The sequence below is a fragment of the Balaenoptera physalus genome (genome assembly GCF_965194825.1).
Source record: "Balaenoptera physalus genome assembly, contig: SUPER_1_unloc_23, whole genome shotgun sequence".
Taxonomy (NCBI): Eukaryota; Metazoa; Chordata; class Mammalia; order Artiodactyla; family Balaenopteridae; genus Balaenoptera; species Balaenoptera physalus.
In genome coordinates, this window is record NW_028126576.1 from 50,874 (window position 1) to 76,939 (window position 26,066).

Here is a 26,066-nt window from a genome sequence, read left to right on the forward strand (position 1 = left end):
ACTCACAGACTTAAAAAACAAACAAATGGTTAGCCAAAATGAAAGGTGGGAAGATCGATAAATTAGGACTATGGGGCTAACATAGATATACTAATGTATGTTAAATGTATATAAACAAATAACATATAAACTATATGAATTATATACCCACCAATACATATAAAATATATAAAGACAAAAAACCTACCAAATACCAAGGGAGGTCTATTCAACATTCTGTAATAACATACATAGTAACAGAATCCGAAAATGAACAGACATATGTATGAATCATTGAGCAGATTCTGTACAGCCAGAAAACCACAACACTCTAATCAAATTTACTCCGATAAGAAATAGAAATTAAATTTAAAAAACAAACATAAGTAAGGTGACATAAACTTCTGAGGGCTTGTCCCAGCACATTCCACTCTAATTTACAACCTTGGAACACTACTTCCAGGAAGAAACTTTTGAACTAGTAACAAGAGTTGAGAACGTAATAATGCTGCCGCCTAGTGGCTGTTTCCCACAACAGCAGCTTTAAACCCAGTGCCAATGGTTGCTTATATAGTCACAAAGACTGCAGGGCTGTAAATGACACACGCCCTCAAAACATGCCCTGGCGTAGGGAATAGGTAAGAAAATTCAACATATGAGAAATTTTTCAAAAAGTCAATAAGAGGAGGGAAGTTGTACTCACTCTTTAAAAAAAAGGAAAAGAAAAAAAAGGACATGCCTAAAGCTCAGTATAAGGAATTATTAGCCACATGCAAATTCAACTTCCAAAAAGGTTTCAGCTTACACCAATCAAATGACCATCAGCAAAAAGTCTACAAACTATAAATGCTGAAGGGCTTTTAGAGAACTCTGTACCTTCTAGCTGCTGGTGGAATGTAAAATGGTAACAGCACTAACGAAAACTGAACGGAGCTGCTTTAAAACATAAAAATTAAGCTACCATATGATGCTGCAGGGCACCTTTTGGGCCTATAACCTAAGACCACAAGAATCGGAAAGACAGAGGCAGGCAAATGGCACTGCAGCAATATTGAAATTGCCAAGACATGGAAGCAAAAAAAAGGTCCATAATCAGATGAATGGACAAAGAAGAAGTGGTATATGGACAGATCGGAGTATCAGTCACAAAAAAAATAAAACAATGGCATATGCAGCACCACAGATGAGCCTAGAGATAATCCCACAACATGAAGTAAGTCAGAATGCGAAAGACAAATGCCCTATGATGTCCCTTATGTTATCTGAAAATTCATAAACATGAACATATTTCCTAGAGAAAGGCAATCTCAGATTGAGAAGACAAACTTATGGTTAAGCCAAAGAAAAGGTGTGAGGAATGGATAAATTAGGATATTGGGGTGAACACACATATATTAATACATATAAAATATATAATCCCCAAAGACCTATGGAATACCAAAAGTGGTCTACTCAACACTCTGTAACAACCTACATGGGAAAGGACCCAAAGATCAACAGATATATATGTATATGTGTAAATGCACAAGATTCTGTACACCTAGAAAAAAAGACATTTTTCAATCAAATTTGCTCTGATAAAAACTACAACTTAAAGACACAAACAAGAATTACGGAGGCTAAAACTTATGGGGGTTTGTCCTGGCACATTCCACTCTAATCTGCAACCTAAAAGCACAACTTGCAGCAAGGTTCTGTTTGCCTAGCAAGCAGAGTTGGCAACATGGAAATGCTGCCACCCTAAGGCTGTTTCCTCAAACAGCAGCTTTAAATCTACTGCTAATGGTCACTAATATTCACAAGGACTGCAGGGCTGTAAATGACTCGTGCCCTCTAAAAATGTCCTGGGGTAGGGAATGGCCAAAAAAATTGAAACGTGGCAAATTTTTCAAGAAGGCAATTTGAAGTTGTAACTTTAGCTCCATCTTAACAAAAAATGAAAAGAACATTGATAAACGCAAAACACCAGGAATTATGAGACGCATGCAAATCCAATCTACACGAAGGTATCACCTCACACCAGTCAGAATGACCATCAGCAAAATGTCAACAAACAGAGCATTAACCAAGATGGCGGAGTAGAAGGACGTGCTCTCACTCCCTCTTGCGAGAGCACCAGAATCACAACTGGCTGCTGGACAATCACTGACAGGAAGACCCTGGACTACACCAAGGAGGATACCGCACGTCCAAGGACAGAGGAGAAGCCACAGTGAGACGGTAGGAGGGCGCAATCAGAGTAAAATCAAATCCCATAACTGCTGGGTGGGTGACTCACAGACTGGCGAACACTTATACCACAGAAGTCCACCCACTGGAGTGAAGGTTCTGAGCCCCACGTCAGGCTTCCCAACCTGGGGGTCCTGCAACGGGAGGAGGAATTCCTAGAGAATCAGACTTTGAAGCCTAGTGGGAATTGATTGCAGGACTTCTACAGGACTGGGGGAAACAGAGACCCCACTCTTGGAGGGCACACACAAAGTAGTGTGCGCATCGGGACCCAGGGGAAGGAGCAGTGACCCTGGGGGAGACTGAACCAGACCTACCTGCTGGTGTTTGGGGGTCTCCTGCAGAGGCGGGGCGTGGCTCTGTTTCACCGTGGGGACAAGGACACTGGCAGCGGAGGTTCTGGGAAGTGCTCCTTGGCGTGAGCCCTCCCAGAGTCTGCCATTAACCCCACCAAAGAGCCCAGGTAGGCTCCAGTGTTGGGTTGCCTCAGGCAAAACAACCAACAGGGAGGGAACCCAGCCCCACCCATCAACAGTCAAGTGGATTAAAGTTTTACTGAGCTCTGACCGCCACAGCAACAGTCAGCTCTACCCACCACCAGAGCCTCCCATCAAGCCTCTTAGATAGCCTCAACCACCAGAGGGCAGACAGCAGAAACAAGAAAAACGACAATCCTGCAGCCTGTGGACCAAAAACCACAGTTACAGAAAGATAGACAAGATGAAAAGGCAGAGGGCTATGTACCAGATGAAGGAACAAGAAAAAACCCCAGAAAAACAACTAAATGAAGTGGAGATAGGCAACCTTCCAGAAAAAGAATTCAGAATAATGATAGTGAAGATGATCCAGGACCTCGGAATAAGAATGGAGGCAAAGATTGAGAAGATGCAAGAAATGATTAACAAAGACCTAGAAGAATTAAAGAACAAACAAACAGAGATGACCAATACAATAACTGAAATGAAAACTACGCTAGAAGGAATCAATAGCAGAATAACTGAGGCAGAAGAACGGATAAGTGACCTGGAAGACAGAATGGTGGAATTCACTGCTGCAGAACAGAATAAAGAAAAAAGAATGAAAAGAAATGAAGACAGCCTGAGAGACCTCTGGGACAACATTAAATGCAACAACATTCGCATTATAGGGGTCCCAGAAGGAGAAGAGAGAGAGAAAGGACCAGAGAAAATATTTGAAGAGATTATAGTCGAAAACTTCCCTAACATGGGAAAGGAAATAGCCACCCAAGTCCAGGAAGCGCAGAGAGTCCCATACAGGATAAACCCAAGGAGAAACACGCCGAGACACATAGTAATCAAAGTGGCAAAAATTAAAGACAAAGAAAAATTATTGAAAGCAGCAAGGGAAAAACGACAAATAACATACAAGGGAACTCCCATAAGGTTAACAGCTGATTTCTCAGCAGAAACTCTACAAGCCAGAAGGGAGTGGCATGATATACTTAAAGTGATGAAAGGGAAGAACCTACAACCAAGATTACTCTACCCGGCAAGGATCTCATCTAGATTTGATGGAGAAATCAAAAGCTTTACAGACAAGCAAAAGCTACGAGAATTCAGCACCACCAAACCAGCTCTACAACAAATGCTAAAGGAACTTCTCTAAGTGGGAAACACAAGAGAAGAAAAGGACCTACAAAAACAAACCCAAAACAATTAAGAAAATGGTCATAGGAACATACATATCGATAATTACCTTAAACGTGAATGGATTAAATGCCCCAACCAAAAGACATAGACTGGCTGAATGGATGCAAAAACAAGACCCATATATATGCTATCTACAAGAGACCCACTTTAGACCTAGGGACACATACAGATTGAAAGTGAGGGGATGGAAAAGGATATTCCATGCAAATGGAAATCAAAAGAAAGCTGGAGTAGCTATACTCATATCAGATAAAATAGACTTTAAAATAAAGAATGTTACAAGAGACAAGGAAGGACACTACATAATGATCAAGGGATCAATCCAAGAAGAAGATATAACAATTATAAATATATATGCACCCAACATAGGAGCACCTCAATACATAAGGCAACTGCTAACAGCTATAAAAGAGGAGATCGACAGTAACACAATCATAGTGGGGGACTTTAACACCTCACTTACACCAATGGACAGATCATCCAAAATGAAAATGAATAAGGAAACAGAAGCTTTAAATGACACAATAGACCAGTTAGATTTAATTGATATATATAGGACATTCCATCCAAAACCAGCAGATTACACGTTCTTCTCAAGTGCGCACGGAACATTCTCCAGGATAGATCACATCTTGGGTCACAAATCAAGCCTCAGTAAATTTAAGAAAATTGAAATCATATCAAGCATCTTTTCGGACCACAACGCTATGAGATTAGAAATGAATTACAGGGAAAAAAACGTAAAACAGACAAACACATGGAGGCTAAACAATACGTTACCAAATAACCAAGAGATCACTGAAGAAATCAGAGAGGAAATCAAAAAAATACCTAGAGACAAATGACAATGAAAACACGACGACCCAAAACCTATGGGATGCAGCAAAAGCAGTTCTAAGAGGGAAGTTGATAGCTATACAAGCCTATCTCAAGAAACAAGAAAAATCTCAAGTAAACAATCTAACCTTACACCTAAAGAACAAACAAAACCCAAAGTTAGCAGAAGGAAAGAAATCATAAAGATCAGAGCAGAAATAAATGAACTAGAAACAAAGAAAACAATAGCAAAGATCAATAAAACTAAAAGTTGGTTCTTTGAGAAGATAAACAAAATTGATAAGGCATTAGCCCAGACGCATCAAGAAAAAGAGGGAGAGGACTCACATCAATAAAATCAGAAATGAAAAAGGAGAAGTTACAACAGACACCGCAGAAATACAAAGCATCCTAAGAGACTACTACGAGCAACTTTATGCCAATAAAATGGACAACCTGGAAGAAATGGACACATTTTTAGAAAGGTATAACCTTCCAAGACTGAACCAGGAAGAAACAGAAAATATGAACAGACCAATCACAAGTAATGAAATTGAAACTGTGATTAAAAATCTTCCAACAAACCAAAGTCCAGGACCAGATGGCTTCACAGGTGAATTCTCTCAAACATTTAGAGAAGAGCTAACACCTATCCTTCTCAAACTCTTCCAAAAATTGCAGAGGAAGGAACACTCCCAAACTCATTCTATGAGGCCACCATCACCCTGATACCAAAACCAGACAAAGACACTACAAAAAAAGGAAATTACAGACCAATATCACTGATGAATATAGATGCAAAAATCCTCAACAAAACACTAGCAAACAGAATCCAACAACACATTAAAAGGATCATACACCACGATCAAGTGGGATTTATCCCAGGGATGCAAGGATTCGTCAATATACGCAAATCAATCAATGCGATACACCATATTAACAAATTGAAGAATAAAACCATATGATCATCTCAATAGATGCAGAAAAAGCTTTTGACAAAATTCAACACCCATTTATGATAAAAACTCTCCAGAAAGTGGGCATAGAGGGAACCTACCTCAACATAATAAAGGCCATATATGACAAACCCACAGCAAACATCATTCTCAATGGTGAAAAACTGAAAGCATTTCCTCTAAGATCAGGAACGAGACAAGGATGTCCACTCTCACCACTATTATTCAACATAGTTCTGGAAGTCCTATCCACGGCAATCAGAGAAGAAAAAGAAATAAAAGGAATACAAATTGGAAAAGAGGAGGTAAAACTGTCACTGTTTGCGGATGACATGATACTATACATAGAGAATCCTAAAACTGCCACCAGAAAACTGCTAGAGCTAATGAATGAATATGGTAAAGTTGCAGGATACAAAATGAATGCACAGAAATCTCTTGCATTCCTATACACTAATGATGAAAAATCTGAAAGAGAAATTATGGAAACACTCCCATTTACCATTGCAACAAAAAGAATAAAATACCTAGGAATAAACCTACCTAGGGAGACAAAAGACCTGTATGCAGAAAACTATAAGACACTGATGAAAGAAATTAAAGATGATACCAACAGATGGAGAGATATACCATGTTCTTGGATTGGAAGAATCAACATTGTGATAATGAGTATACTACCCAAAGCAATATACAGATTCAATGCAATCCCTATCAAATTACCAATGGCATTTTTTACGGAGCTAGAACAAATCATCTTAAAATTTGTATGGAGTCACAAAAGACCCCGAATAGGCAGATCAGTCTTGAGGGAAAAAAAATGGAGCTGGAGGAGTCAGACTCCCTGACTTCAGACTATACTACAAAGCTACAGTAATCAAGACAATATGGTACTGGCACAAAAACAGAAACATAGATCAATGGAACAAGATAGAAAGCCCACAGATTAACCCACGCACCTATGGTCAACTAATCTATGACAAAGGAGGCAAAGATATACAATGGAGAAAAGACAGTCTCTTCAATAAGTGGTGCTGGGAAAACTGGACAGCTACATGCAAAAGAATGAAATTAGAATACTCCCTAACACCATACACAAAAATAAACTCAAAATGGATTAGAGACCTAAATATAAGACTGGACACTATAAAACTCTTAGAGGAAAACATAGGAAGAACACTCTTTGACATAAATCACAGCAAGATCTTTTTTGATCCACCTCCTAGAGTAATGGAAATAAAAACAAAAATAAACAAATGGGACCTAATGAAACCTCAAAGCTTTTGCACAGCAAAGGAAACCATAAACAAGACGAAAAGACAACCCTCGGAATGGGAGAAAATATTTGCAAACGAATCAACCGACAAAGGATTAATCTCCAAAATATATAAACAGCTCATTCAGCTCAATATTAAAGAAACAAACACCCCAATCCAAAAATGGGCAGAAGACCTAAATAGACATTTCTCCAAAGAAGACATACAGACGGCCACGAAGCACATGAAAAGATGCTCAACATCGCTAATTATTAGAGAAATGCAAATCAAAACTACGATGAGGTATCACCTCACTCCTGTTAGAATGGGCATCATCAGAAAATCTACAAACAACAAATGCTGGAGAGGGTGTGGAGAAAAGGGAACCCTCTTGCACTGTTGGTGGGAATGTAAATTGATACAGCCACTATGAAGAACAATATGGAGGTTCCTTAAAAAAACTAAAAATAGAATTACCATATGACCCAGCAATCCCACTACTGGGACTGCATATACCCAGAGAAAACCGTAATTCAAAAAGACACATGCACCCGAATGTTCATTGCAGCACTATTTACAATAGCCAGGTCATGGAAGCAACCTAAATGCCCATCAACAGACGAATGGATAAAGAAGTTGTGGTACATATATACAATGGAATATTACTCAGCCATAAAAAGGAACGAAATTGAGTCATTTGTTGAGAAGTGGATGGATCTAGAGACTGTCACACAGAGTGAAGTAAGTCAGAAAGAGAAAAACAAATATCGTATATTAATGCATGTATGTGGAACCTAGAAAAATGGTACAGATGAGCCGGTTTGCAGGGCAGAAGTTGAGACACAGATGTAGAGAATGGACATATGGACACCAAGGGGGGAAAACTGCGGTGGGGTGGGGATGGTGGTGTGCTGAATTGGGCGATTGGGATTGACATGTATACACTGATGTGTATAAAATTGATGCCTAATAAGAACCTGCAGCATAAAAAAACAAACAAACAAAACAACTAATACTAAACTTTCATTGGGTTATTTGTATGGAAATATGTTAATATAAATGTTTCAGACATTACATGAAATTTCTAAAAATCTTATATTTGTATTTGTATGGAAATATGTATGGAAATATGTTAATATAAATGTTTCAGACATTACATGAAATTTCTAAAAATCTTATATGTTCTGGTATAATGTTATAAGTAATAATCCTAGTTATTACTTTAAAATGTATATCTCAGAAATAACTAATTTTCTTGTCAACTGCATTATTATGAACTTTCATCAAATCTTTAACTGTGGTCATTTTTAAGTCTTTTCTCATTTACAGACAGTTCTGGGTGTACTCTGATGCTTTTGCAAATATGTTCCTATTAAAGGGTTTCATCTTCAAGAAATTCATGGAAAAGACTCTGACAAGTACAAGTTTCTGGTAACTGACTGCACTGCTGAACTGAATGAATAAGCATTTTCAGAACTCTAATGAAAAACTGATGAACTCAAAAAAGTGCTAACAAAAGATCAAGATGAAAAAAAAATTTAATTACATGGGACTGAGTGAACTGATGAGGATGAGTATAATTTTTGTGACTTTCTGTCTGAATTAAAAAAAAAAATCCCACAAGGACTCAGAGGCAAAGAATATACAAATCAATTTTCACTGCAAAGTAAAGGAGCTGTTACAGTGGAGGATTACTGGACTGAATGTTAATATTATGACATAGTATGAGTGTCTTTCAGGTTTGGTAACTGCAATCATTGTTGCTTTTGTTGTGGTCATCCATGTACAATGCTTAGTGTCAGTCTATTTATCTCTTGTAAAAATAAATTACACTGTGTGTGTGTGAAAAAACATGTCAACAAACAATAGGTGCTGAAGCAGTTGTGGAGAAAAGCGTAACCTCTCGGTCTAAGTGGGATGTAAACTGGTAATGGCCAAATAATAGGAACAGGACGGCAGTGCGTTTAAAGGTAAAACTTGAGTCACCATATGATCTGGAAGGCCCACTATTGGGCCTGTCACCTGTGAAAGCCAGAATCAAAAAGGCACGGGATGGAAAACCGTATATTGCAGCAGTACTTACAATAGCCAAAACATGGAAGCAAACAAAATGTCCATCAACAGATAAATGGACAAAGAAGAAGTGGTACACATACCGAATGGAAGAGTAGCCTCGGGAAAAAAATGAACAATGCCGTTTTCAGGACTACACATGAGCCTAGAAATAATCATATTAGCTTAAGTAAGTCAAGAGGGAATGACAAATATCCTATGATATCATGTATACATGTTATCCTAAGATTGCTACCAATGAACATATTTCCACAGAAAAAGACAATCACAGATTTACAAAACAAACTAATGGTTAGCCAAAATGAAAGGTGGGAGGATGGATAAATTAGGACTATGGGGCTAACATACATATACTAATGTATGTTAAATGTATGTAAACATATAACATATAAACTATATGAATTATATAGTCACCAATACATATAAAATATATAATGACAAAACACCTACCAAATACCAAGGGAGGTCTACTCAACATTCTGTAATAACATACAAGGTAACAGAATCCGAAGATGAACAGACATATGTATGAATCATTGAGCATATTCTGTACAGCCAGAAAACCACAACACTCTAATCAAATTTACGCCGATAAGAAATAGAAATTAAATTAAAAAAACAAACATAAGTAAGGAGACATAAACTTCTGGGGGCTTGTCTCAGCACATTCCACTCTAATTTACAACTTTGTAACACTACCTCCAGGAAGACTCTGTTGCCCTAGTAACAAGAGTTAAGAATGTAATAATGCTGCCGCCTTGTGGCTGTTTCCCATAACAGCAGCTTTAAAACAAGTGCTAATGGTTGCTTACTAGTCACAAGGACTGCAGGGCTATAAATGACACCTGTCCTCAAAAAATGCCCTGGGGTAGGGAATAAGCATGAAAATTCTACACATGACAAATTTTTCAAGAAGTCAATATGAAGAGGGAAGTTGTAGTCAGTTTTTAGAAAAAAAAGGACATGCCTAAAGCTCAGTATAAGGAATTATTAGCCACATGCAAATCTAACGTGAAAAAGGTTTCAGCTCAAACCAGTCAAATGACCATCAGCAAAAAGTCTACACACTATAAATGCTGAAGGGCTTTTAGAGAACTCTGTACCTTCTAGCTGCTGGTGGAATGTAAAGTGGTAACAGCACTAACGAAAACAGAATGGAGCTGCTTTAAAAGGTAAAAATTGATCTACAATATGATGTGGCAGGGAACCTTTTGGGCCTATAACCTAAGACCACCAGAATCGGAAAGACAGAGACAGGCAAATGTGCACTGCAGCAATATTGAAATAGCCAAGACATGGAAGCAAAAAAAAGGTCCATAAACAGTTGAAAGTACAAAGAAAAAGTAGTATATGGACAGAATGGAATAGTAGCCTAGGGAAAAAAAAGAACAATGCCATTTTCAGGACTACAGATGAGCCTAAAAATAATCATATTAGGTTAAGTAAGTCAAGAGGGAATGACAAATATCCTATGATATCAGGTATACATGTTATTCTACGATTGCTACCAATGAATATATTTCCACAGAGAAAGACACTCACAGACTTATAAAACAAACTAATGGTTAGCCAAAATGAAAGGTGGGAGGATGGATAAATTAGGACTATGGGGCTAACATACATATACTAATGTATGTTGAATGTATATAAACTATATGAATTATATAGTCACCAATACATATAAAATTTATAATGACAAAACACCTACCAAATACCAAGGGAGGTCTACTCAACATTCTGTAATAACATACATGGTAACAGGATCCGAAGATGAACAGACATGCCTATGAATCATTGAGCAGATTCTGTACAGCCAGACAATCAAAACACTCTAATCAAATTTACTCCAATAAGAAATATAAATTAAATTTAAAAAACAAACAGAAGTAAGGAGACATAAACTTCTGGGGGCTCGTCCCAGCACATTCCAGTGTAATTTACAACCTTGGAACACTACCTCCAAGAAGACTCTGTTGCCCCAGTAACAAGAGTTGAGCATGTAATAATGTTGCCGCCTTGTAGCTGTTTCCCACAACAGCAGCTTTAAACCAAGTGCTAATGGTTGCTTAATAGTCACAAGGACTGCAGGGCTGTAAATGACACCTTCCCTCAAAAAATGCCCTGGGGAAGGGAATAGGCAAGAAAATTCAACAAATGACAAACGTTTCAAGAAGTCAATATGAAGAGGGTAGTTATAGTCACTATTTAAATAAAAAAGGAAAAGAAAAAAAAGGACATGCCTGAAGCTCAGTATAAGGAATTATTAACCACATGCAAATCCAACTTCCAAAACGGTTTCAGTTCACACCAGTCAAATAACCATCAGCAAAAAGTCTACAAACTATAAATGCTGAAGGGCTTTTAGAGAGCTCTGTACCTTCTAGCTGCTGGTGGAATGTAAAGTGGTAACAGCACTAATGAAAACTGAATGGAGCTGCTTTTATAGGTACAAATTGACTACCATATGATGCGGAAGGGCACCTTTTGGGCTTATAACCTAAGACCACAAGAATCGGAAAGACAGAGGCAGGCAAATGGCACTGCAGCAATATTGAAATTGCCAAGACATGGAAGCAAAAAAAAGGTCCATAATCAGATGAATGGACAAAGAAGAAGTGGTATATGGACAGATCGGAGTATCAGTCACAAAAAAAATAAAACAATGGCATATGCAGCACCACAGATGAGCCTAGAGATAATCCCACAACGTGAAGTAAGTCAGAATGCGAAAGACAAATGCCCTATGATGTCCCTTATGTTATCTGAAAATTCATAAACATGAACATATTTCCTAGAGAAAGGCAATCTCAGATTGAGAAGACAAACTTATGGTTAAGCCAAAGAAAAGGTGTGAGGAATGGATAAATTAGGATATTGGGGTGAACACACATATATTAATACATATAAAATATATAATCCCCAAAGACCTATGGAATACCAAAAGTGGTCTACTCAACACTCTGTAACAACCTACATGGGAAAGGACCCAAAGATCAACAGATATATATGTATATGTGTAAATGCACAAGATTCTGTACACCTAGAAAAAAAGACATTTTTCAATCAAATTTGCTCTGATAAAAACTACAACTTAAAGACACAAACAAGAATTACGGAGGCTAAAACTTATGGGGGTTTGTCCTGGCACATTCCACTCTAATCTGCAACCTAAAAGCACAACTTGCACAAAGGTTCTGTTTCCCTAGCAAGCAGAGTTGGCAATGTAGAAATGCTGCCACACTAAGGCCGTTTCCTCAAACAGCAGCTTTAAATCTACTGCTAATGGTCAGTAATATTCACAAGGACTGCAGGGCTGTAAATGACTCATGCCCTCTAAAAATGTCCTGGGGTAGGGAAAGGCCAAAAATTCCAAACGCATCAAATTTTTCAAGAAGGGAATTTGAAGTTGTAACATTAGCTCTATCTTAAAAAAAAATGAAAAGCACATTGATAAACGCAAAACATCAGGAATTATTAGACGCATGCAAATCCAATCTACACTAAGTTATCACCTCAAACCAGTCAGAATGACCATCAGCAAAAAGTCAACAAACAATAGATGCTGAAGATGTTGTGGAGAATAGCGTACCCTCTCGGTCTAAGTGGGATGTAAACTGATAATGGCCAATAATAGGAACAGAATGACAGCGCGTTTAAAGGTAAAAATTGAGTCACCATATGATCTGGAAGGCCCACTATTGGGCCTTTCACCTGTGAAAGTGAGAATCAAAAAGACACGGGATGGAAAATCATGTACTGTAGCAGTATTTACAATAGCCAAGATATGGAAGCAAAGAAAATGTCTATCAACAGATAAATGGACACAGAAGAAGAGGTACACATACCGAATGGAGAAGTAGCCTCGGGAAAAAAATGAACAATGCCGATTTCAGGACTACACATGAGCCTAGAAATAATCATATTAGCTTAAGTAAGTCACGAGGGAATGACAAATATCCTATGATATCATGTATACATGTTAGCCTAAGGTTGTTACCAATGAACATATTTCCACAGAAAAAGACACTCACAGACTTAAAAAACAAACAAATGGTTAGCCAAAATGAAAGGTGGGAAGATCGATAAATTAGGACTATGGGGCTAACATAGATATACTAATGTATGTTAAATGTATATAAACAAATAACATATAAACTATATGAATTATATACCCACCAATACATATAAAATATATAAAGACAAAACACCTACCAAATACCAAGGGAGGTCTATTCAACATTCTGTAATAACATACATAGTAACAGAATCCGAAAATGAACAGACATATGTATGAATCATTGAGCAGATTCTGTACAGCCAGAAAACCACAACACTCTAATCAAATTTACTCCGATAAGAAATAGAAATTAAATTTAAAAAACAAACATAAGTAAGGTGACATAAACTTCTGAGGGCTTGTCCCAGCACATTCCACTCTAATTTACAACCTTGGAACACTACTTCCAGGAAGAAACTTTTGATCTAGTAACAAGAGTTGAGAACGTAATAATGCTGCCGCCTAGTGGCTGTTTCCCACAACAGCAGCTTTAAACCCAGTGCCAATGGTTGCTTATATAGTCACAAAGACTGCAGGGCTGTAAATGACACACGCCCTCAAAACATGCCCTGGCGTAGGGAATAGGTAAGAAAATTCAACATATGAGAAATTTTTCAAAAAGTCAATAAGAGGAGGGAAGTTGTACTCACTCTTTAAAAAAAAGGAAAAGAAAAAAAGGACATGCCTAAAGCTCAGTATAAGGAATGATTAGCCACATGCAAATTCAACTTCCAAAAAGGTTTCAGCTCACACCAGTCAAATGACCATCAGCAAAAAGTCTACAAACTATAAATGCTGAAGGGCTTTTAGAGAACTCTGTACCTTCTAGCTGCTGGTGGAATGTAAAATGGTAACAGCACTAACGAAAACTGAACGGAGCTGCTTTAAAAGGTAAAAATTAAGCTACCATATGATGCTGCAGGGCACCTTTTGGGCCTATAACCTAAGACCACAAGAATCGGAAAGACAGAGGCAGGCAAATGGCACTGCAGCAATATTGAAATTGCCAAGACATGGAAGCAAAAAAAAGGTCCATAATCAGATGAATGGACAAAGAAGAAGTGGTATATGGACAGATCGGAGTATCAGTCACAAAAAAAATAAAACAATGGCATATGCAGCACCACAGATGAGCCTAGAGATAATCCCACAACGTGAAGTAAGTCAGAATGCGAAAGACAAATGCCCTATGATGTCCCTTATGTTATCTGAAAATTCATAAACATGAACATATTTCCTAGAGAAAGGCAATCTCAGATTGAGAAGACAAACTTATGGTTAAGCCAAAGAAAAGGTGTGAGGAATGGATAAATTAGGATATTGGGGTGAACACACATATATTAATACATATAAAATATATAATCCCCAAAGACCTATGGAATACCAAAAGTGGTCTACTCAACACTCTGTAACAACCTACATGGGAAAGGACCCAAAGATCAACAGATATATATGTATATGTGTAAATGCACAAGATTCTGTACACCTAGAAAAAAAGACATTTTTCAATCAAATTTGCTCTGATAAAAACTACAACTTAAAGACACAAACAAGAATTACGGAGGCTAAAACTTATGGGGGTTTGTCCTGGCACATTCCACTCTAATCTGCAACCTAAAAGCACAACTTGCAGCAAGGTTCTGTTTGCCTAGCAAGCAGAGTTGGCAACATGGAAATGCTGCCACCCTAAGGCTGTTTCCTCAAACAGCAGCTTTAAATCTACTGCTAATGGTCACTAATATTCACAAGGACTGCAGGGCTGTAAATGACTCGTGCCCTCTAAAAATGTCCTGGGGTAGGGAATGGCCAAAAAAATCGAAACGTGGCAAATTTTTCAAGAAGGCAATTTGAAGTTGTAACTTTAGCTCCATCTTAACAAAAAATGAAAAGAACATTGATAAACGCAAAACACCAGGAATTATGAGACGCATGCAAATCCAATCTACACGAAGGTATCACCTCACACCAGTCAGAATGACCATCAGCAAAATGTCAACAAACAGAGCATTAACCAAGATGGCGGAGTAGAATGACGTGCTCTCACTCCCTCTTGCGAGAGCACCAGAATCACAACTGGCTGCTGGACAATCACTGACAGGAAGACCCTGGACTACACCAAGGAGGATACCGCACGTCCAAGGACAGAGGAGAAGCCACAGTGAGACGGTAGGAGGGCGCAATCAGAGTAAAATCAAATCCCATAACTGCTGGGTGGGTGACTCACAGACTGGCGAACACTTATACCACAGAAGTCCACCCACTGGAGTGAAGGTTCTGAGCCCCACGTCAGGCTTCCCAACCTGGGGGTCCTGCAACGGGAGGAGGAATTCCTAGAGAATCAGACTTTGAAGCCTAGTGGGAATTGATTGCAGGACTTCTACAGGACTGGGGGAAACAGAGACCCCACTCTTGGAGGGCACACACAAAGTAGTGTGCGCATCGGGACCCAGGGGAAGGAGCAGTGACCCTGGGGGAGACTGAACCAGACCTACCTGCTGGTGTTTGGGGGTCTCCTGCAGAGGCGGGGCGTGGCTCTGTTTCACCGTGGGGACAAGGACACTGGCAGCGGAGGTTCTGGGAAGTGCTCCTTGGTGTGAGCCCTCCCAGAGTCTGCCATTAACCCCACCAAAGAGCCCAGGTAGGCTCCAGTGTTGGGTTGCCTCAGGCAAAACAACCAACAGGGAGGGAACCCAGCCCCACCCATCAACAGTCAAGTGGATTAAAGTTTTACTGAGCTCTGACCGCCACAGCAACAGTCAGCTCTACCCACCACCAGAGCCTCCCATCAAGCCTCTTAGATAGCCTCAACCACCAGAGGGCAGACAGCAGAAACAAGAAAAACGACAATCCTGCAGCCTGTGGACCAAAAACCACAGTTACAGAAAGATAGACAAGATGAAAAGGCAGAGGGCTATGTACCAGATGAAGGAACAAGAAAAAACCCCAGAAAAACAACTAAATGAAGTGGAGATAGGCAACCTTCCAGAAAAAGAATTCAGAATAATGATAGTGAAGATGATCCAGGACCTCGGAATAAGAATGGAGGCAAAGATTGAGAAGATGCAAGAAATGATTAACAAAGACCTAGAAGAATTAAAGAACAAACAAACAGAGATGACCAATACAATAACTGAAATGAAAACTACGCTAGAAGGAATCAATAGCAGAATAACTGAGGCAGAAGAACGGATAAGTGACCTGGAAGACAGAATGGTGGAATTCACTGCTGCAGAACAGAATAAAGAAAAAAGAATGAAAAGAAATGAAGACAGCCTGAGAGACCTCTGGGACAACATTAAATGCAACAACATTCGCATTATAGGGGTCCCAGAAGGAGAAGAGAGAGAGAAAGGACCAGAGAAAATATTTGAAGAGATTATAGTCGAAAACTTCCCTAACATGGGAAAGGAAATAGCCACCCAAGTCCAGGAAGCGCAGAGAGTCCCATACAGGATAAACCCAAGGAGAAACACGCCGAGACACATAGTAATCAAAGTGGCAAAAATTAAAGACAAAGAAAAATTATTGAAAGCAGCAAGGGAAAAACGACAAATAACATACAAGGGAACTCCCATAAGGTTAACAGCTGATTTCTCAGCAGAAACTCTACAAGCCAGAAGGGAGTGGCATGATATACTTAAAGTGATGAAAGGGAAGAACCTACAACCAAGATTACTCTACCCGGCAAGGATCTCATCTAGATTTGATGGAGAAATCAAAAGCTTTACAGACAAGCAAAAGCTACGAGAATTCAGCACCACCAAACCAGCTCTACAACAAATGCTAAAGGAACTTCTCTAAGTGGGAAACACAAGAGAAGAAAAGGACCTACAAAAACAAACCCAAAACAATTCAGAAAATGGTCATAGGAACATACATATCGATAATTACCTTAAACGTGAATGGATTAAATGCCCCAACCAAAAGACATAGACTGGCTGAATGGATACAAAAACAAGACCCATATATATGCTATCTACAAGAGACCCACTTTAGACCTAGGGACACATACAGACTGAAAGTGAGGCGATGGAAAAGGATATTCCATGCAAATGGAAATCAAAAGAAAGCTGGAGTAGCTATACTCATATCAGATAAAATAGACTTTAAAATAAAGAATGTTACAAGAGACAAGGAAGGACACTACATAACGATCAAGGGATCAATCCAAGAAGAAGATATAACAATTATAAATATATATGCACCCAACATAGGAGCACCTCAATACATAAGGCAACTGCTAACAGCTATAAAAGAGGAGATCGACAGTAACACAATCATAGTGGGGGACTTTAACACCTCACTTACACCAATGGACAGATCATCCAAAATGAAAATGAATAAGGAAACAGAAGCTTTAAATGACACAATAGACCAGTTAGATTTAATTGATATATATAGGACATTCCATCCAAAACCAGCAGATTACACGTTCTTCTCAAGTGCGCACGGAACATTCTCCAGGAGAGATCACATCTTGGGTCACAAATCAAGCCTCAGTAAATTTAAGAAAATTGAAATCATATCAAGCATCTTTTCGGACCACAACGCTATGAGATTAGAAATGAATTACAGGGAAAAAAACGTAAAACAGACAAACACATGGAGGCTAAACAATACGTTACTAAATAACCAAGAGATCACTGAAGAAATCAGAGAGGAAATCAAAAAAATACCTAGAGACAAATGACAATGAAAACACGACGACCCAAAACCTATGGGATGCAGCAAAAGCAGTTCTAAGAGGGAAGTTGATAGCTATACAAGCCTATCTCAAGAAACAAGAAAAATCTCAAGTAAACAATCTAACCTTACACCTAAAGAACAAACAAAACCCAAAGTTAGCAGAAGGAAAGAAATCATAAAGATCAGAGCAGAAATAAATGAACTAGAAACAAAGAAAACAATAGCAAAGATCAATAAAACTAAAAGTTGGTTCTTTGAGAAGATAAACAAAATTGATAAGGCATTAGCCCAGACGCATCAAGAAAAAGAGGGAGAGGACTCACATCAATAAAATCAGAAATGAAAAAGGAGAAGTTACAACAGACACCGCAGAAATACAAAGCATCCTAAGAGACTACTACGAGCAACTTTATGCCAATAAAATGGACAACCTGGAAGAAATGGACACATTTTTAGAAAGGTATAACCTTCCAAGACTGAACCAGGAAGAAACAGAAAATATGAACAGACCAATCACAAGTAATGAAATTGAAACTGTGATTAAAAATCTTCCAACAAACCAAAGTCCAGGACCAGATGGCTTCACAGGTGAATTCTCTCAAACATTTAGAGAAGAGCTAACACCTATCCTTCTCAAACTCTTCCAAAAATTGCAGAGGAAGGAACACTCCCAAACTCATTCTATGAGGCCACCATCACCCTGATACCAAAACCAGACAAAGACACTACAAAAAAAGAAAATTACAGACCAATATCACTGATGAATATAGATGCAAAAATCCTCAACAAAACACTAGCAAACAGAATCCAACAACACATTAAAAGGATCATACACCACGATCAAGTGGGATTTATCCCAGGGATGCAAGGATTCGTCAATATACGCAAATCAATCAATGCGATACACCATATTAACAAATTGAAGAATAAAACCATATGATCATCTCAATAGATGCAGAAAAAGCTTTTGACAAAATTCAACACCCATTTATGATAAAAACTCTCCAGAAAGTGGGCATAGAGGGAACCTACCTCAACATAATAAAGGCCATATATGACAAACCCACAGCAAACATCATTCTCAATGGTGAAAAACTGAAAGCATTTCCTCTAAGATCAGGAACGAGACAAGGATGTCCACTCTCACCACTATTATTCAACATAGTTCTGGAAGTCCTATCCACGGCAATCAGAGAAGAAAAAGAAATAAAAGGAATACAAATTGGAAAAGAGGAGGTAAAACTGTCACTGTTTGCGGATGACATGATACTATACATAGAGAATCCTAAAACTGCCACCAGAGAACTGCTAGAGCTAATGAATGAATATGGTAAAGTTGCAGGATACAAAATGAATGCACAGAAATCTCTTGCATTCCTATACACTAATGATGAAAAATCTGAAAGAGAAATTATGGAAACACTCCCATTTACCATTGCAACAAAAAGAATAAAATACCTAGGAATAAACCTACCTAGGGAGACAAAAGACCTGTATGCAGAAAACTATAAGACACTGATGAAAGAAATTAAAGATGATACCAACAGATGGAGAGATATACCATGTTCTTGGATTGGAAGAATCAACATTGTGATAATGAGTATACTACCCAAAGCAATATACAGATTCAATGCAATCCCTATCAAATTACCAATGGCATTTTTTACGGAGCTAGCACAAATCATCTTAAAATTTGTATGGAGTCACAAAAGACCCCGAATAGCCAAAGCAGTCTTGAGGGAAAAAAATGGAGCTGGAGGAGTCAGACTCCCTGACTTCAGACTATACTACAAAGCTACAGTAATCAAGACAATATGGTACTGGCACAAAAACAGAAACATAGATCAATGGAACAAGATAGAAAGCCCACAGATTAACCCACGCACCTATGGTCAACTAATCTATGACAAAGGAGGCAAAGATATACAATGGAGAAAAGACAGTCTCTTCAATAAGTGGTGCTGGGAAAACTGGACAGCTACATGCAAAAGAATGAAATTAGAATACTCCCTAACACCATACACAAAAATAAACTCAAAATGGATTAGAGACCTAAATATAAGACTGGACACTATAAAACTCTTAGAGGAAAACATAGGAAGAACACTCTTTGACATAAATCACAGCAAGATCTTTTTTGATCCACCTCCTAGAGTAATGGAAATAAAAACAAAAATAAACAAATGGGACCTAATGAAACCTCAAAGCTTTTGCACAGCAAAGGAAACCATAAACAAGACGAAAAGACAACCCTCGGAATGGGAGAAAATATTTGCAAACGAATCAACGGACAAAGGATTAATCTCCAAAATATATAAACAGCTCATTCAGCTCAATATTAAAGAAACAAACACCCCAATCCAAAAATGGGCAGAAGACCTAAATAGACATTTCTCCAAAGAAGACATACAGACGGCCACGAAGCACATGGAAAGATGCTCAACATCGCTAAGTATTAGAGAAATGCAAATCAAAACTACGATGAGGTATCACCTCACTCCTGTTAGAATGGGCATCATCAGAAAATCTACAAACAACAAATGCTGGAGAGGGTGTGGAGAAAAGGGAACCCTCTTGCACTGTTGGTGGGAATGTAAATTGATACAGCCACTATGGAGAACAATATGGAGGTTCCTTAAAAAACTAAAAATAGAATTACCATATGACCCAGCAATCCCACTACTGGGACTGCATATACCCAGAGAAAACCGTAATTCAAAAAGACACATGCACCCGAATGTTCATTGCAGCACTATTTACAATAGCCAGGTCATGGAAGCAACCTAAATGCCCATCAACAGACGAATGGATAAAGAAGTTGTGGTACATATATACAATGGAATATTACTCAGCCATAAAAAGGAACGAAATTGAGTCATTTGTTGAGAAGTGGATGGATCTAGAGACTGTCACACAGAGTGAAGTAAGTCAGAAAGAGAAAAACAAATATCGTATATTAATGCATGTATGTGGAACCTAGAAAAATGGTACAGATGAGCCGGTTTGCAGGGCAGAAGTTGAGACACAGATGTAGAGAATGGACATATGGACACCAAGGGGGGAAAACTGCGGTGGGGTGGGGATGGTGGTGTGCTGAATTGGGCGATTGGGATTGACATGTATACACTGATGTGTATAAAATTGATGCCTAATAAGAACCTGCAGCATAAAAAAACAAACAAACAAAACAACTAATACTAAACTTTCATTGGGTTATTTGTATGGAAATATGTTAATATAAATGTTTCAGACATTACATGAAATTTCTAAAAATCTTATATTTGTATTTGTATGGAAATATGTATGGAAATATGTTAATATAAATGTTTCAGACATTACATGAAATTTCTAAAAATCTTATATGTTCTGGTATAATGTTATAAGTAATAATCCTAGTTATTACTTTAAAATGTATATCTCAGAAATAACTAATTTTCTTGTCAACTGCATTATTATGAACTTTCATCAAATCTTTAACTGTGGTCATTTTTACGTCTTTTCTCATTTACAGACAGTTCTGGGTGTACTCTGATGCTTTTGCAAATATGTTCCTATTAAAGGGTTTCATCTTCAAGAAATTCATGGAAAAGACTCTGACAAGTACAAGTTTCTGGTAACTGACTGCACTGCTGAACTGAATGAATAAGCATTTTCAGAACTCTAATGAAAAACTGATGAACTCAAAAAAGTGCTAACAAAAGATCAAGATGAAAAAAAAATTTAATTACATGGGACTGAGTGAACTGATGAGGATGAGTATAATTTTTGTGACTTTCTGTCTGAATTAAAAAAAAAATCCCACAAGGACTCAGAGGCAAAGAATATACAAATCAATTTTCACTGCAAAGTAAAGGAGCTGTTACAGTGGAGGATTACTGGACTGAATGTTAATATTATGACATAGTATGAGTGTCTTTCAGGTTTGGTAACTGCAATCATTGTTGCTTTTGTTGTGGTCATCCATGTACAATGCTTAGTGTCAGTCTATTTATCTCTTGTAAAAATAAATTACACTGTGTGTGTGTGAAAAAAAATGTCAACAAACAATAGGTGCTGAAGCAGTTGTGGAGAAAAGCGTAACCTCTCGGTCTAAGTGGGATGTAAACTGGTAATGGCCAAATAATAGGAACAGGACGGCAGTGCGTTTAAAGGTAAAAATTGAGTCACCATATGATCTGGAAGGCCCACTATTGGGCCTGTCACCTGTGAAAGCCAGAATCAAAAAGGCACGGGATGGAAAACCGTATATTGCAGCAGTACTTACAATAGCCAAAACATGGAAGCAAACAAAATGTCCATCAACAGATAAATGGACAAAGAAGAAGTGGTACAAATACCGAATGGAAGAGTAGCCTCGGGAAAAAAATGAACAATGCCGATTTCAGGACTACACATGAGCCTAGAAATAATCATATTAGCTTAAGTAAGTCAAGAGGGAATGACAAATATCCTATGATATCATGTATACATGTTATCCTAAGATTGCTACCAATGAACATATTTCCACAGAAAAAGACAATCACAGATTTACAAAACAAACTAATGGTTAGCCAAAATGAAAGGTGGGAGGATGGATAAATTAGGACTATGGGGCTAACATACATATACTAAAGTATGTTAAATGTATATAAACATATAACATATAAACTATATGAATTATATAGTCACCAATACATATAAAATATATAATGACAAAACACCTACCAAATACCAAGGGAGGTCTACTCAACATTCTGTAATAACATACAAGGTAACAGAATCCGAAGATGAACAGACATATGTATGAATCATTGAGCATATTCTGTACAGCCAGAAAACCACAACACTCTAATCAAATTTACGCCGATAAGAAATAGAAATTAAATTAAAAAAACAAACATAAGTAAGAAGACATAAACTTCTGGGGGCTTGTCTCAGCACATTCCACTCTAATTTACAACTTTGTAACACTACCTCCAGGAAGACTCTGTTGCCCTAGTAACAAGAGTTAAGAATGTAATAATGCTGCCGCCTTGTGGCTGTTTCCCATAACAGCAGCTTTAAAACAAGTGCTAATGGTTGCTTACTAGTCACAAGGACTGCAGGGCTATAAATGACACCTGTCCTCAAAAAATGCCCTGGGGTAGGGAATAAGCAAGAAAATTCTACACATGACAAATTTTTCAAGAAGTCAATATGAAGAGGGAAGTTGTAGTCAGTTTTTAGAAAAAAAAGGACATGCCTAAAGCTCAGTATAAGGAATTATTAGCCACATGCAAATCTAACGTGAAAAAGGTTTCAGCTCAAACCAGTCAAATGACCATCAGCAAAAAGTCTACACACTATAAATGCTGAAGGGCTTTTAGAGAACTCTGTACCTTCTAGCTGCTGGTGGAATGTAAAGTGGTAACAGCACTAAAGAAAACAGAATGGAGCTGCTTTAAAAGGTAAAAATTGATCTACAATATGATGCGGCAGGGAACCTTTTGGGCCTATAACCTAAGACCACCAGAATCGGAAAGACAGAGACAGGCAAATGTGCACTGCAGCAATATTGAAATAGCCAAGACATGGAAGCAAAAAAAAGGTCCATAAACAGTTGAAAGTACAAAGAAAAAGTAGTATATGGACAGAATGGAATAGTAGCCTAGGGAAAAAAAGAACAATGCCATTTTCAGGACTACAGATGAGCCTAAAAATAATCATATTAGGTTAAGTAAGTCAAGAGGGAATGACAAATATCCTATGATATCAGGTATACATGTTATTCTACGATTGCTACCAATGAATATATTTCCACAGAGAAAGACACTCACAGACTTATAAAACAAACTAATGGTTAGCCAAAATGAAAGGTGGGAGGATGGATAAATTAGGACTATGGGGCTAACATACATATACTAATGTATGTTGAATGTATATAAACTATATGAATTATATAGTCACCAATACATATAAAATTTATAATGACAAAACACCTACCAAATACCAAGGGAGGTCTACTAAACATTCTGTAATAACATACATGGTAACAGGATCTGAAGATGAACAGACATGCCTATGAATCATTGAGCAGATTCTGTACAGCCAGACAATCAAAACACTCTAATCAAATTTACTCCAATAAGAAATATAAATTAAATTTAAAAAACAAACAGAAGTAAGGAGACATAAACTTCTGGGGGCTCATCCCAGCACATTCCAGTGTAATTTACAACCTTGGAACACTACCTCCAAGAAGACTCTGTTGCCCCAGTAACAAGAGTTGAGCATGTAATAATGTTGCCGCCTTGTAGCTGTTTCCCACAACAGCAGCTTTAAACCAAGTGCTAATGGTTGCTTAATAGTCACAAGGACTGCAGGGCTGTAAATGACACCTTCCCTCAAAAAATGCCCTGGGGAAGGGAATAGGCAAGAAAATTCAACAAATGACAAACGTTTCAAGAAGTCAATATGAAGAGGGAAGTTATAGTCACTATTTAAATAAAAAAGGAAAAGAAAAAAAAGGACATGCCTAAAGCTCAGTATAAGGAATTATTAACCACATGCAAATCCAACTTCCAAAAAGGTTTCAGTTCACACCAGTCAAATAACCATCAGCAAAAAGTCTACAAACTATAAATGCTGAAGGGCTTTTAGAGAGCTCTGTACCTTCTAGCTGCTGGTGGAATGTAAAGTGGTAACAGCACTAATGAAAACTGAATGGAGCTGCTTTTATAGGTACAAATTGACTACCATATGATGCGGAAGGGCACCTTTTGGGCTTATAACCTAAGACCACAAGAATCGGAAAGACAGAGGCAGGCAAATGGCACTGCAGCAATATTGAAATTGCCAAGACATGGAAGCAAAAAAAAGGTCCATAATCAGATGAATGGACAAAGAAGAAGTGTTATATGGACAGATTGGAATATCAGTCACAAAAAAAATTAAAGAATGGCATATGCAGCACCACAGATGAGCCTAGAGATAATCCCACAACGTGAAGTAAGTCAGAATGCGAAAGACAAATGCCCTATGATGTCCCTTATGTTATCTGAAAATTCATAAACATGAACATATTTCCTAGAGAAAGGCAATCTCAGATTGAGAAGACAAACTTATGGTTAAGCCAAAGAAAAGGTGTGAGGAATGGATAAATTAGGATATTGGGGTTAACACACATATATTAATACATATAAAATATATAATCCCCAAAGACCTATGGAATACCAAAAGTGGTCTACTTAACACTCTATAACAACCTACATGGAAAAGGACCCAAAGATCAATAGATATATGTATATATGTAAATAAACAAGATTCTGTACCCTAGAAAAAGAGACATTTTTCAATGAAATTTGCTCTGATAAAAACTACAACTTAAAGACACAAACAAGAATTACGGAGGCTAAAACTTATGGGGGTTTGTCCTGGCACATTCCACTCTAATCTGCAACCTAAAAGCACAACTTGCACAAAGGTTCTGTTTCCCTAGCAAGCAGAGTTGGCAATGTAGAAATGCTGCCACACTAAGGCCGTTTCCTCAAACAGCAGCTTTAAATCTACTGCTAATGGTCAGTAATATTCACAAGGACTGCAGGGCTGTAAATGACTCATGCCCTCTAAAAATGTCCTGGGGTAGGGAAAGGCCAAAAATTCCAAACGCATCAAATTTTTCAAGAAGGCAATTTGAAGTTGTAACATTAGCTCTATCTTAAAAAAAAATGAAAAGCACATTGATAAACGCAAAACATCAGGAATTATTAGACGCATGCAAATCCAATCTACACAAAGTTATCACCTCAAACCAGTCAGAATGACCATCAGCAAAAAGTCAACAAACAATAGATGCTGAAGATGTTGTGGAGAATAGCGTACCCTCTCGGTCTAAGTGGGATGTAAACTGATAATGGCCAATAATAGGAACAGAATGACAGCGCGTTTAAAGGTAAAAATTGAGTCACCATATGATCAGGAAGGCCCACTATTGGGCCTTTCACCTGTGAAAGTGAGAATCAAAAAGACACGGGATGGAAAATCATGTACTGTAGCAGTATTTACAATAGCCAAGATATGGAAGCAAAGAAAATGTCTATCAACAGATAAATGGACACAGAAGAAGTGGTACACATACCGAATGGAGGAGTAGCCTCGGGAAAAAAATGAACAATGCCGATTTCAGGACTACACATGAGCCTAGAAATAATCATATTAGCTTAAGTAAGTCACGAGGGAATGACAAATATCCTATGATATCATGTATACATATTAGCCTAAGGTTGCTACCAATGAACATATTTCCACAGAAAAAGACACTCACAGACTTAAAAAACAAACAAATGGTTAGCCAAAATGAAAGGTGGGAAGATCGATAAATTAGGACTAT